Source organism: Cricetulus griseus, chromosome 2 (genome assembly GCF_003668045.3).
Source record: "Cricetulus griseus strain 17A/GY chromosome 2, alternate assembly CriGri-PICRH-1.0, whole genome shotgun sequence".
Taxonomy (NCBI): domain Eukaryota; kingdom Metazoa; phylum Chordata; class Mammalia; order Rodentia; family Cricetidae; genus Cricetulus; species Cricetulus griseus.
In genome coordinates this window covers 131,220,180-131,234,273 of record NC_048595.1, presented here as the reverse complement: position 1 = coordinate 131,234,273, position 14,094 = coordinate 131,220,180, and positions in this window count along the sequence as shown.

Genomic DNA, 14,094 nt, shown 5'->3' with positions numbered 1-14,094 from the left:
CTATGGAAGGCCTCACCATCCAGGGGGATAAGAAAGGATATATAAATAGATAGTTGAATCAATTCTTGGGAAGTACCAGTGACAATCTATGCTGGAGAGGATGTGGAGTAAGAGAAACCCTCCTCCATTGCTGGTGGGAGTGCATACTTGTATAATCACTTTGGAAATCAGTATGATGGTTTCTCCGGAAAATGTCTGTCAGTCTACCTCAAGATCCAGCAATTCCTCTCTTGGGCATATACCCAAAGAATGCACACTCATACAATAAGGATATTTGTTCAGCTATGTTCATATCAGCATTATTTGTAATATCCAGAACCTGGAAGCAACCTAGATGGCCCTCAACTGAAGAATGGATACAGAATGTGTGGTATGTTTACACAATGGAATACTACTGAGCCGAAAAAAAAATGTAATCTTGAAATTTGCAGGCAAATGGATGGAACTAGAAGAAACCATCCTGAGTGAGGTAACCCAGTCACAAAAAGATAAACATGGTGTACAGTCACTCATATATGACTTTTAGACATAGAGCAAAGGATTACCCGCCTACAATCCACACTGCTAGAGGAGCTAGGAAACAAGAAGGACCCCAAGAGAACATTGGGGATGGGGACAAGAACCAATGACCAATGTGGGAGCCCGGGGTGGAGGGAGGAGGTGGGAAGGGAGGTTGGGAAGGGGACAGAACAAGAGGACTGAGACAGGGGAGGAATAGTGGAGGACAAGAAGGGTGATGTCTTGATAGAAGGAGACAGTACAGGTTTGGAGAGAGATCTGGCAGAGTGAAAATGTTAGGGGATTCACAGGGATAACTCCAACTAAGAAGCCAGGTAGTTGTATAGAGGATGCCATTGATGCCCTTCCTCTATAATGAGATGACGCCTACCTTGGTTACCATTCCTAGAACTTTCATCCTGTTGCTGTTTGAAGCAGAAACAGGCACCCACAGGTAATCACTGAACTATACTACTGGAATCCAGTTGTGGAGAGGGAGGAGGTATGAGCAAAGGAGCCAAGACGATGCTGGAAAAACAGTCGATCTGATCTACTGAGAACATGGTGACCCTAGTCATAAAGCTGGGGAACCCGCATTAGACCAAACCAAGTCATCTGAATGTGGGTTCTAGCTAGGAGGCCAAGACAGTCTATGGGACCTTTAATATTGGAGCCAGTCTTTATCCCTAGAGCACAAATGGACTTTGGGAGCCCATTTCCCATGGAGGGATACTATCGCAGCCCAGATATAGCAAGGAGGGCCTAGGCCCTCTCCAAAATGATATGATGGACTTTGAAGGTCCCCCATGGAGGACCTCACTATCCCTGGTCTGGAGTTGGGTAGGGGTTGTGTGGTTGGGTGGGGAAATGGGAGGATGGGAGGGCAAGGCAATGGGTGGGATGGATACGTAAATATGAGTAGTAGTTGAAGAATGAAAAAAAAAAAGAAAAGGAGGAGGGATGAGCAAAGGAGCAAAGACTGTTCGAGAAACTTGCAGAAACAGGACCTGACCTACTGATATCATGGAGATTCTAGTCATAAAGCTGGGAAACAGCATTAGACCAAACCACAACCTCTGAATGTGGGTGCCAGCTAGGAGGCCAAGACAGTCTATGGAAACTCTAATATAGACAGTCTTTATCCCTAGAGCACAAATAGACTTTGGGAGCCAATTCCCTATGGAGGGATACTATTGCAGCAAAGATAAACCAAGGAGGGCCTAGGCTCTCCCCCAAATGATATTACGGACTTTGATGGTCCCTCATGGAGGGCCTCACTATCCCTGGGGAGGATTTGGAGGGTGGGTTGGGGCATTTGGTGGGAACATGGGAGGATGGGAGGGCAAGGGAATGGGGGGATGGATATGTAAATATGAGTAGTAATTGAAGAATAAAACAATAAGATGTGTTTTTCTTGTCCCCCTTTTATTGAGGCAGAATCAGCTGGTTTTGAACTTACAGTCATCCCCTCTCTCTCCTAAGTGCTTGGATTAATGCTATGCACCAACATGCCCTGATTGTCTTGTCTTTTTAAAGTAAATTTTAAAAATGATTGAGATGACACAGTGGGTAAAGGCACTTGTCATCAAACCTATTTACTTGAGTTTGTCCCCCAGATCCCATATGGTGGGAGGAGAGAATCTATTCTGGAATGCTGTCCTTTGACCTACATGTGTATGCTGTTACCTGAACTTGTGTGAAAAATACACACACAAATAAGTGTAAAAAATGCACAAAAAACCCTTTTAACATAACAAAGCTTTAAATTGACCTATGTATAAAAGATTATCTGTGGAACAACTGAGCACTATATGCTATAAAATAAAGTATATAGCATGAGTTGTTTATATTTCAAGATAATTTTCTGAACTAATTTTTTTTTGGTTTTCTGAGACAGAGTTTCTCTGTGTAGCTTAGGAACCTATCCTGGAACTTGCTCTGGAGACAAGGCTGTCCTCAAACTTACAGAGATCTGCCTGCCTCTTCCTCCCGAGTGCTGGGATTAAAGGCATGCACTGCCAACGCCCGGCTCTGAACTAATTTTTATTCATTGTTGTCTCTTCATTAACTCTCATCCCTTGTGGTTTACATGAAAATTTCCTTATTGTGAAGTTCAGTTTGTAATTGTTTCACTTTCTACAGGGTGAAGGGGCTTTCTTGTGAAGCCAGTTCTCAATTCTGAAAGTCTTTCAAAAGAAACACAGTGAGAATTCTGAGACAGAGATTTCCTCCAAGGAGAGTGAAACTTTAAACATTTCTTTGGCTTATAATTGTGTGTCTGTGAGAAGGAATGGCTGTGCTCTTCCCCTTTGAGCTTCTTCTACATAGATTTTTGGAAGTAGTTGAACAGTGTAGCATTTAATACTTACAAATTTTTCAAAGTACAAGCTGTGCACAGCTGGTGTTCAATGATTACATTTTAGCTCCTAATGTGGTCTGATTTTGAACAACTGTTTTGTTACTAAAAAAATAAAAATGAGTCATTTCCTGAATTAAACTTAGATATTTCAATGGCTATGAGGGAAATTTGCTGAAGGTCATCTTTCTGTTCCTTTCCATAGATCCCATGTACATTTTAGAGCTTTTGCCATCAAAGCTATTTGATCCCATTGCATTCTACAGATGGTCTTCAACAGTATTCTTCACTCATGGCAAAGAACTGTAGTTTTAGAAAAATAGGGTCAAGTGATTTAACATTTTCCTAGGCTTGTATATATATGTCCTTATGGCACCTGATTACAGTACAGAAATCTTCAGAGTCACTTTATTCATAGTGATGTTATGAGGCGGGAAAGGTTCCACCCAGCAAGAATTTGTAGTAAGCATGCTAACAGAGATTAGAAAACTCCAATCTTTCTTTTTTTATCTTTTGGTTCTCCTACAGCTTCTTTGTATCACTTGATGTCCCCTTTTCTTTTCTCCATCCCCTTTATGCATCAAGTTGAAATTCTGAACACACTATGTTGTGGCACACTTATCACTCGATTCAAAAGCAGGGGCCCAACTAATGAGAGACTGAATCTTTCCAAACTTGCAAAGGTTAACATTTCTTTATTTTAATTTGATTATATCGGGTATGTTTTAAACAGTTGCTGCAAGGTCACTAACATATACAAAGGTTTTCTGTAGCTTATTTGAAATAGTCCCAAACTGATGTTCATGTACATTGACTATATATGTCTATGAATAAATTATTATATTATGATTAGTTGTCTATGTTTGCTTTCTAAATTGTTTTATAATTAAAATTTGTTTTCTCTAAAACTCTGGCTGCTCCTTTTCATATTATAAATAAGATAATTATCTTGATAAATATTTGCTTACTGAATAAACTGGTTATTAATACAGTTTTGTTTTATTCCTACCATTGTGACTTCATATTACTGTACTACTTTTCATAGAAATTGTTCAATCTCTCTCTCTCTCTCTCTCCATATATATATATATATATATATATATATATATATTGAAGCTGAAGTTCTTAATCAGTTCTTCCTTTATCTTACGTATTACTGCACTCCTGAAATCTATCTATTGGAAAATTATACCAAATCAAAACAACAACAGAACAATAAACTTGTGTATTAATGATCAGAATTAACAAAAATTAAATTTATTTGAAACTAAAATTTAATATTTTAAAAAATCGGTAGTACCCCCCAAATCAGCATTTACTGAATAACTTGTGATTTACTATCCAACAATAATAAAGAGGTTTGGAATTTGGAAAAAAATAGTAGTAATGTCTATCTTACTAGATAAAACTATTATGAGTATTTTCTTCTTTTCTACAAGAAATTTGTGTTTGAATACTTATATATATGCATATATATGTACTTTTAGAAGAGCAATGTAAGGATTGTCACTTTGTATTTATTAATAGTGACTGAATGGATATCGGGAGCCCATTCCCCACGGGGGGGGGGCTAGGCCATGCACCAAATGATGTGATAGACTTTAATGATCACCTATATAAAGCCTCACCCTATCTATGGAGCAGAAGAGGGATGGATGGGGGTCAGTGGGACGACATGGGAGGATGGGAGGGGGAGGGAAATGGGATTGATATATAAAATAAGTTTGTTTCTAATGTAAATAAAAATATATTGAAAAAAGAATTGTCACTGTAAAATATTTTCAAAAATATTGTGAAAGTAAAACAATGTGTATTCTATTCATATATATATATATATATATATATATATATATGTAAAAACCCAGTCCTGGTGCACAGATGCAGGAAGAAAATGGGAAGATAATACATTAACATACAAGAATCAGTACCTTTCATATACACCAATCAATGACACACATATTGATCAAGAAATCAGGGAAAAAGTATATATATATATATATATTATATATATATATATATATTACACATATTACTGTGGTACAATTTAATACATGTGTATATTGCAGAATGTTTAAGTGACACTAAGTATACATAACATACATTTTAACTAATCATTCTCCTTTGAAATAATTTGAATAAATTTCTTATAGTTCATAGACACAGTGATTAGCAGGATGTAGCTGTAGGTTATCAAAAGTTCATATATTGTCAATAAATTTCGTATTTTCTTAGGAGAAATAACAACTGAAAATTACTTTTTTCTTGTCTAAAGATGTTAATAAACTTGCTCATCAAATTAATTTTGTTTTACAAGAAGAATGGGTAAAAGTTAAATGAAAAAAAATAGGTGTAGAAATCCAGCAGCTGGTGGAAGTAGAAGCAGACACCCACAACTAATCACTGAAATGAACTGGAACCCACATGCAGAGAAGAACTAGTGAAGAGCAAAGGAGTCCAGACCAGGCTGGTGAAACCCACAGAAACTGCTGACCTGAACATCGGGTAACTCTTGCTCCCCAGACTGATAGCTGGAATACCAGCATGGGACTGATCCAGACCCCAAGAAAATGGGTTTCAGTGAGGAAACCTCGGGAATCTACGAGACCTCCTGTAGAAGTTCAGTACTTATCCCTAGCATAGGTGTGGACTTTGGGAGGCCATTCCACATAGAGGAATACTCCCTGAGCCAAGACACATGGGGGTGGACCTAGGCCCTATCCCAAAGAATATAATAGACTCTGATGACACCCTATGGAAGGATACACCATTCAGGGGGAGCAAAAGGATATGTGATAGATAGGGTTTTAGTTGGGGGGGGTGATAGAGGAGTAAGGGAGGGAGAAGGGAACTGGGATTATCATGTAAAACAATCCTGTTTCTAATTCAAATAAAAAAGTTGAAAAAAAGAAATGCATCTTATAATTTTGGATATAATATTATCTTGAATAAAACAGTGACATGTCATCAAATTAAAAACATTACCTCACAAAGCTGTAAGACTTAGTACTGTTGGATTTCACTATACTCTCTACATTGTTAGAGTGTTTGTGTGTGTAAGTGCAAGGGTGTGCCTGTGTGTGTATACAAAGAGAGCAAAGGAGGATGAAGCATACCCTGCTCTATCCTTTCCTTTTTCCCTTGGCACAGGATCTCTTACTAAGCCTGAAAATAGGAATGCATTTAACAAGCCCCATCATACATTTGTCATTGCCCTCTATGTATAGCCCTGTGGGTAGAAATATTTGTTGAAGTTAATTTGAAGAAAAAATGTAAATATATATGTCATGCATCAGCCACTATATAGACTTGCTGGTTATAACTTTCTCTACAGTCCTCCTTTTAGACTATAGTTTTGTAGGCATTTGTATTTTTTCCATGTTCAAAATTTATTTTAACTTTTCTCTTTTATAATTTTACTGGTCTGTTTTAACCTGGTGATTGAATTTTTGTTTTATTTTTTAATATTTTATTTTCATTAATTATACCCATTTAATTCTAAATTTAAGATTTTTCCTCATTTGTTCATTTTCAAGTTTTATTGTATTCTGATCCCATACTCCAGTATTAGTAGTGTTTCTTAATTGGCTCTATTTCTATTTTATTGTGAAGTTTAATAAATTATATTTTTAAATCACTGAAATAACAAATGTCAATATCATGCTACCCTTATCTAACAGAAATTTTAAAGTTCTGCCTAACACATTCTACCTCCTGGAAATCTCCTTTGTACTGCTGAATTTGTTTTGAACACATCTCATATGCATTTTTCTATACTTGAAATGGTATCTTGAATACTGCTGAGTATTTACTGTGATATGTTATTGTTTCTCTGTGGTTATCAAATACATTACCCATAATATTTTTATTATTCTTTAGTAATTTGCATTCATAAATGAATTGATGCACAAAAGTCTGTCACTTTCTTCCACTGGAGAAATTTTGATCTTGCATTTAAAATACCTATACAATAGGCTGGTTATCTTAAATTAAGTTATAATTTAGTATAAATTTAACATGAATTTTCTATGAATTCTTTCACTGATTTTACTTTTATGCTTCTACCATTAACATCATATTCTGAATAGAAATCAATTCATTCCTTATCTGATTTCCTTCTCCTCAGCACTAATGATGCTGTTGACTTCAGCACTATTTTGTACTGTAGCTCTGAGATGCCCAGAAATTCCATAGTTCTTCACCATCTAGCTGGCAGATGTTCTTTTCTTATACCAATTTGCATCAAATAAATATGTCATTCGGGTATACAGATATGCCCTATGATTTTTGTTGCCTACACAGAAGAGGTAATGACACTTGTAAATTCTCTTTTTTGTGAGGACCATTTCTTTAATTCTTTTCTCATATATTGCATCCCAGTTTCCTCCCCCCTCCGAGTTCCCCCACTTACCCTCTCCCTGAGATTCACTACTCTGCTTCCCTTCAAAAAAGTGAAGGCCCCGCACATATATCAGCAGAGCATGACATTACAATTTACAATAAGACTAGGCACAAACCCTCACATTGATGCTGGACTAGGCAACCTAGTAGGAAGAAGAGGTCTCAAAAGAAGCCTAATGTATCAGCAATATACCCACTCCTTCTGTTAGTAGTCTAACAAGAACACTAAGATACACAACCATAGCACATTAGCAGAGGACCCTGCACAGACCCATACTGGGTATGTGATTGTCTCTTTAGTCTCTTTCAGCCTCTATGAGACCTGTTTTGTTGATTCTCTGGACTATGTTCCATGTTGTCCTCACCCCTTCTGTCTCCTAAAATCCTTCTTCCCTCTCTTCTAAGGGGTTCCCCTGGCTCTGCATGGTGTTTGGCTGTGGGCCTCTGCATCTGTTCCCATCAATTGCTGGATGGCACCTCTCTGATGACATTTGGCTAGGCACTAATCTATGAGTATAGCATAATAAAATTATGAATCATTTTGTGGATAAAATGCTTTGGACTGGGTAGATGTCCCAGTCCCATTGCCAGGAACCTTCTACAATGTTTCCACACAGCATCCAAAATACCCCCAGTTCCAGGCATCTCTCCAACTATTCTCTCCCCAAACACCATTTGATCCGTCCTATTTCCTTCCAGACCTGCTCCAGTTCACCCACAAAATCTATTTTATTTCTCATTCCTAAGGAGATCCATGCATCCCCTATTTAAGCCCTCCTTGTGACTTAGTCTTTCTGGGTCTGGGGATTGTAATGTGATTGTCCTTTACTTAATAGATAATGTCTAAGTATAAGTGAGTACATGCCATGTTTGTATTTCTGGTTCTGGGTTACATCACTCAGAAGAAACATTTTCAAGTTCATTTTATGAGGCCATAGTCACCCTCATATACAATTCACACAAAAATTTGACAAATAAAGTGGACTAAAGGCCTATTTCCCTCATGAACATTGATGTAGTTAATCAATAAAATTCAAAATGAATCCACCAATGCATCAAAAATCATCTAACATGATTACTTCATGAAACTGCTAAATTTCTGTAAGGCAAAGATCACCATGAACACAATGGGAAAAATTTTTACCAACTCCACACATAATAGTGGGCTAGTAGCCAAAATACATAAAGAACTCAGGGAATTAGATACAAGGAAGTGAAGTAATTAAAATAGATTACAGATCTAAACAGAATTGTCATCAGAGGAATCTCAAATGGCTACAAAACACTTAAAGAAATGTTCAGCATCCTTACCCATTAGGGGAATGCAAGCCAAACCACTGTAACATTCCAGCTTACACCTCTCAAAATGGTTGAGATCAAAACCACAAGTTACACTTGTGCTGGGGAAGATCTGGAGTAAGGGGAACATTCCTCCATTGCTGGTGGGAGTGCAAAATCATAAATCACTATGGATATCAATACGACAGTTGCTCAAAAATTTGGGAATACATCTATTTGAAGATCCAACTATACCACTCTTAGATATACAATCAAAGAACAATCCATCCTCACACAAGGAATGTTGGTCAATTATGTTCATTGTGCCTTTATTCCTAATAGCCAGGAACTGGAATCTAGCTAGATATCTTTCAACCAAAGAATGGATAAATACATGCTGAACACTTACAAAATGGAATATTAATCATCTGTTATAAATAATGACAGGATGAAATTTTCAGGCAAATGAATAAGGACCATTTAGTATGTGTGTGCAATTGCCTCCTTGTCTTTATGTGCCCAACCTCTGAAAGAGAAGCAAGTGCTCTAAATGTTTGGGCTATCTTTGCAAGCCTTCATCATTTATCTTTAACTCTGTAAAATAGAGTAGGTACAATAACTTTCAATGATCACTGGAATAAAACATTTTGAATACAATTAAATTTGAAAAACAACTACTATTGAAAATCTTAAATCAAGCGTTAAATTATAAGTTAGTACTATAATAAAAATAAAATATAAAAATATTAAAACTTAATATAAAGAAGAAAAATATTTGAAGCAGAGATAAGCAGACATTCAAAACTGACAATTGAGTGGGAAAATTGTACATAAATGTACATTAAGGAAAGAAAAACTTTACTAACAATTTAAAGAGATATATATGATAAAGTGAGAGCATAAGAAAAAAAAAATGACAAGTTGGTGCCTAGTAGAGTACCAGCTGTCCTGCATGATTTCAGATAAATCAGTTTCCAACCTAAATGAAGGTTTATAGTAGGATTTTTACTTTATCATAATGATTTCCAAAATTTGTAAGTCTTTTCTCCTATGCTCCCTATTCAATGATCAATATCTAATTTATAAAATTGTAAAATTGGTGGCCTGGCCATATATCCAGTACCTATGGTACTTCTATAATTCCATACAAAGAAACCATTTAATGACAGCTTGAAATTTACTCATTGTACTTTACTTTTAGGGTCACATAGTTGGTTTGCTGCCATAAAATGTTATTCTCTCGGTCAGATAAGTTTTAGAGGATTGGTGTCTTATGACTTGTGGTGAGCTATGCATCATGGATTGAAAAAGAGTTTCATAAAACACCAAGGACCTAATGCTTTCTTTGTTATACTTTCACAAAATATTCATAATAAATATAGAATGTGGTGCAAATCCTACTAAAACTTCTGTATTTTGGTAATTTTTACCATTAAAATATTTTTTGCTTATTTTGAATGTACTAGTGATTTTATATTTAGAGTATCATTTGAAAGTTTGATTAAAATTTAATAACCCCAGTTGAAATACACTACACATTGTTTTATTGATGAGAAATATGTAAGCTCTTAGACATTTTTTAATTTGTCAACTGGTAAGATTTTTAACTAAATAGCCAAATGCTGGATAATTATTTAGGCTGACATGGACCAAATCAAGAATGATATAGAAAACACATTTTGCAAAACAAAACAAAACAAAAACAAAAAACCAGGTGAAATGTGAAATTAAATGCAAGGCATACATGTAGTTTTTTTAGGGAAATTGAGAAAAATTGAATGTGGGCATCTAGTTAATCTCATAAATGAAATGTGGGATAGACTATAGAAAGTGAAAATGCAGGTTTCCATTCTCAGGTAATTATGTTACTAGAGCATTGTCTGATTGTTTTTGACAATTCTATCAATGAGAAAAATAACCATAAGGTGAAATTTCTTTGTATCATATTATATGATATGATATGAAATTTTTAATTACTTGAAACATTCCTCAGAAGAAAGTGAGCAGCAAGATAACAGGATTTCTGTGGTATATAGATATTAACCTGAGAAATGATTCATTTTAGTAACCTTGCTGACCATGAAATCTGATATTTTAGAAAGAAAAATTAAGACATTAGTTAATTCTGAAGGACTACATTTTTAAAAATTTTAATGCTTCATTTATATAAAAAATAATATTATGATTTCTGTAATCTGAAATCCACTTTTTGGATAGCAAATCTAATTTCATCATAGGGTAAAACATAATTCACATAATATATTATACTGTGTATTACTATTGGCAATAATAATTTTAGGGGCAGTATTATCTTTTTAATCAACAAACAACTTGATGTTAAATTAAGGATTAATTAACATACACACTTAAATATTATATTATTTCAACCATATTATTAAGAAGGCATTCTTATAGATGGAATTCATCAGCATCCCATTTTATGAGTGAAAGCATCAATCTCAAATATCTTTATATATTTAAATCCTATCACTTTCCACCAAGGTGATCAATTCAAAACGCAAATGCTTTAGGAGATGGCACAGTTTTAAGGGTGGAACTTTCAGGAATGGAATCAGGTTTTCAAAAAACATGACAAGAGAGAGTTTGGTTCTTTAATCATGATAGCATATGGTGGAGATGCTCTCCTAGAGGCCAACCCTCCTTAGAGAGAGCCTATGAACAATTGATCATAGATATCTTACCCTCCAGAACTGTAAAAATTACATTTCTCACAATCTCTTTAAGACAAAACAGGCAAAGGCAGTATTTAATTTACAAAGTGAATTTGTTTCTTTTTCATTATTAAATCCTATTTTATTTATGTATAAAACTTTATTCATTTTTTATTCTAATTTTGTTAGATAAATTAGGAAGTTTTTTAAAAACTACGTTTCTGTATATAATATAAATCTCTAGATTTCAGTAATTAATAGAATTGAGTACTTTATTTGCATTTCACTAAACGTGCATTAGCTGAAATTTAAAAGTAATACTTTTTGGTCAAACAGAAATTTCTAATCCTGAAGAATCCTTAAATTTGCTCCTACAAATAAATTTGATTTCTCAACTATTCCACATTCAAATATGCAACTCTTTTCAAAGGTAAACTATGCAATTAGTTGTATCCATTATTGTCATCTTTGTTCTGGGTGTCTTTTTTGATTAATATTGTTCATGGGAAGAGTGTTTGAAGATGAAGGTTTCTGTTCTGCCTGGTCCCACAGACAATTTACCCCAAATAAACACACAGACACAATATTAATTATAAAACTATTGGCCGATGCCTACAGCTTCCTACTGTCCAGCTCTCTCTTAATTATTAACCCACTTCTATTAATCTAATTATTCCCAGAGTCATATCTTTCTGGAGAAGGATAAAGATATATTATTTCTTCGTTGGTTACATGGCATCTCTCTGCAGCCTCCCTCTCTCTCTCCAGACCCTTTCCTCTTATAACCCTGGATATTCTTCCTGCCTGGCTATTAGTCAAACAGTGTTTTATTCATCAAACAATAAGAGAAACAAATATACAGAAAGGCATCCCCCATCAAGTGTTAATCAAGGAAAGGTAGAATAAAGGAACTGTTTCTTTCCCCTCAGAAAATGAAGATAACAAACTTTGAGAATATGAAGTATTTATTAATTATCCGGATATTTTCAAATTACCTAATTAAATTATTAAATTTTGCCTTTTGTGATAAATTGAAAAAACTAGGTAGTTTTAAAATTATTATTTGACAATTTTTGTAATTTTTTATTAGTTCAAATTAGGAAAAAACTTGCTTCACATGTCAATCCCTTCCCTTCTCTCTCTCCCTCCCCTTTCTCCACCCCTCCTCCCACCCCCAACCTACTCCCCACCCCATCCACCCTTCACTCCCCAGGCAAGGTAGTGCCCTCGATGGGGGCTACCCAAAGTCCACCACATCATTCTGCTCCTGGCCTAGGCCTTCCCCCTGTGTCCAGGCAAAGAGTGCATCTCTTTACGTGTAATGGGCTCTCAGAGTCCCTTCTTACACCAGGGAAATATACTAACCAGAGGCCCCCTAGAGTGCAGAGGCCTCCTCATTGATATCCATGTTCAGGGGTCTGGATCAGTCCTGTGCTGGCCTCCCAGACAGCAGTCTGTGGTCCACGTGCTCCCCTTTGTTTCTGGCTAACAGTTTCTGTGGTTTTTACCAGCCTGGTAACAACCCCTTTGATCTTCATTCCTCCCTCTCTGCATCCAAGTTCCACAGTTCAGTTCAGTGTATATCTGTGGATGTCTGACTCTGCTTCCATCAGCCACTCGATGAGGGCTCTAGGATGGCATAAAAAGTAGTTATCAGTCTTATTATAGGGGAAGGACATTTAACTCCTCCTTTCCACCATTGCCTAGATTTTCAGTTTGTGTCATCCTTGTAGGTCTCTGGAAATCTCCCTAGGCCAGATCTCTCCTCTGACCTAAATTGGCTCCCTCTAATATGGGATCTCTCATCCTGCTCTCTTCTATTCTTCCCCAAACTCAATATTTCTGCAACTCCATTTCCTCCTTTTCTACCCTCTTCTTCTCCTCAAATTCTGGCAGCTCCTTCTCCCCTACGCTCATGCTCTTAATTAGCTCAGGAGTTGCTGCCCCTTCCCATTCCTGGAGTTCATGCATTTTTCCCTTAGAGTCCTTCTTGTTTCCTAATTTCTTTGGTGAAGAGGACTGTAGGTTGGTAATCCACTGCTCTTTGTCTAAAATTCATAAAATAGTGAGTTTGTTTGTTTGTTTTTTTGTGACTTGGTTACCTCACTGAGGATGGTTTCTTCTAGTTCCATCCATTTGCCTGCGAATTTCAAGATTCCATTGCTTTTTTTCTGCTCAGTAGTACTCCATTGTATAAATGTACCACATTTTCTCTATCCATTCTTCTGTTGAGGGGCATCTAGGTTGCTTCTGGGTTCTGGCTATTATAGACAATTCTGTCATGAACATGGTTGAACATATGTCCTTGTTGTATGGATGTGCATTATTTGTGTATATGCCCAAGAGAGGAATTGCTGGATCTTGAGGTAGACTGATTCTCATTTCTCTGAGCAACTGCCATTTTGATTTCCAAAGTGGTCTTTCAATTTTGCACACCCACCAGCAATGGAGGAGTGTTCCTTTTTCTCCACATCCTCTCCTGCATAGATTGTCATTGTTATTTCTGATTTTAGCCATTCTGACAGGTGTAAGATGGTATCTCTGAGTTATTTTGAGTTGTGTTTCTCTGATGGCCAAGGATTTTGAGCACTTTCTTAAGTGTCTTTCAGCCATTTCAGATTCCTCTGGTGAGAATTCTCTACTTAGTTCTGCACCCTACTTTTTAATTTCATTTGGTGTTTTGTTGGCTAGCACCTTGAATTCCTTGTATATTTTGGAAATAAGCCCTCTGTCAGATGTGGGGTTGGTGAAAATCTTTTCCATTCTTTGCGCTGTCTTACTGACTGTTTCCCTTGCCTTACAGAAGCTTCTCAGTTTCAGGAGGTCCCATTTATTAATTCCAGATCTCAATGTCTGTGCTACTGGTGTAATGTTTAGGAAGCAGTCTCCTGT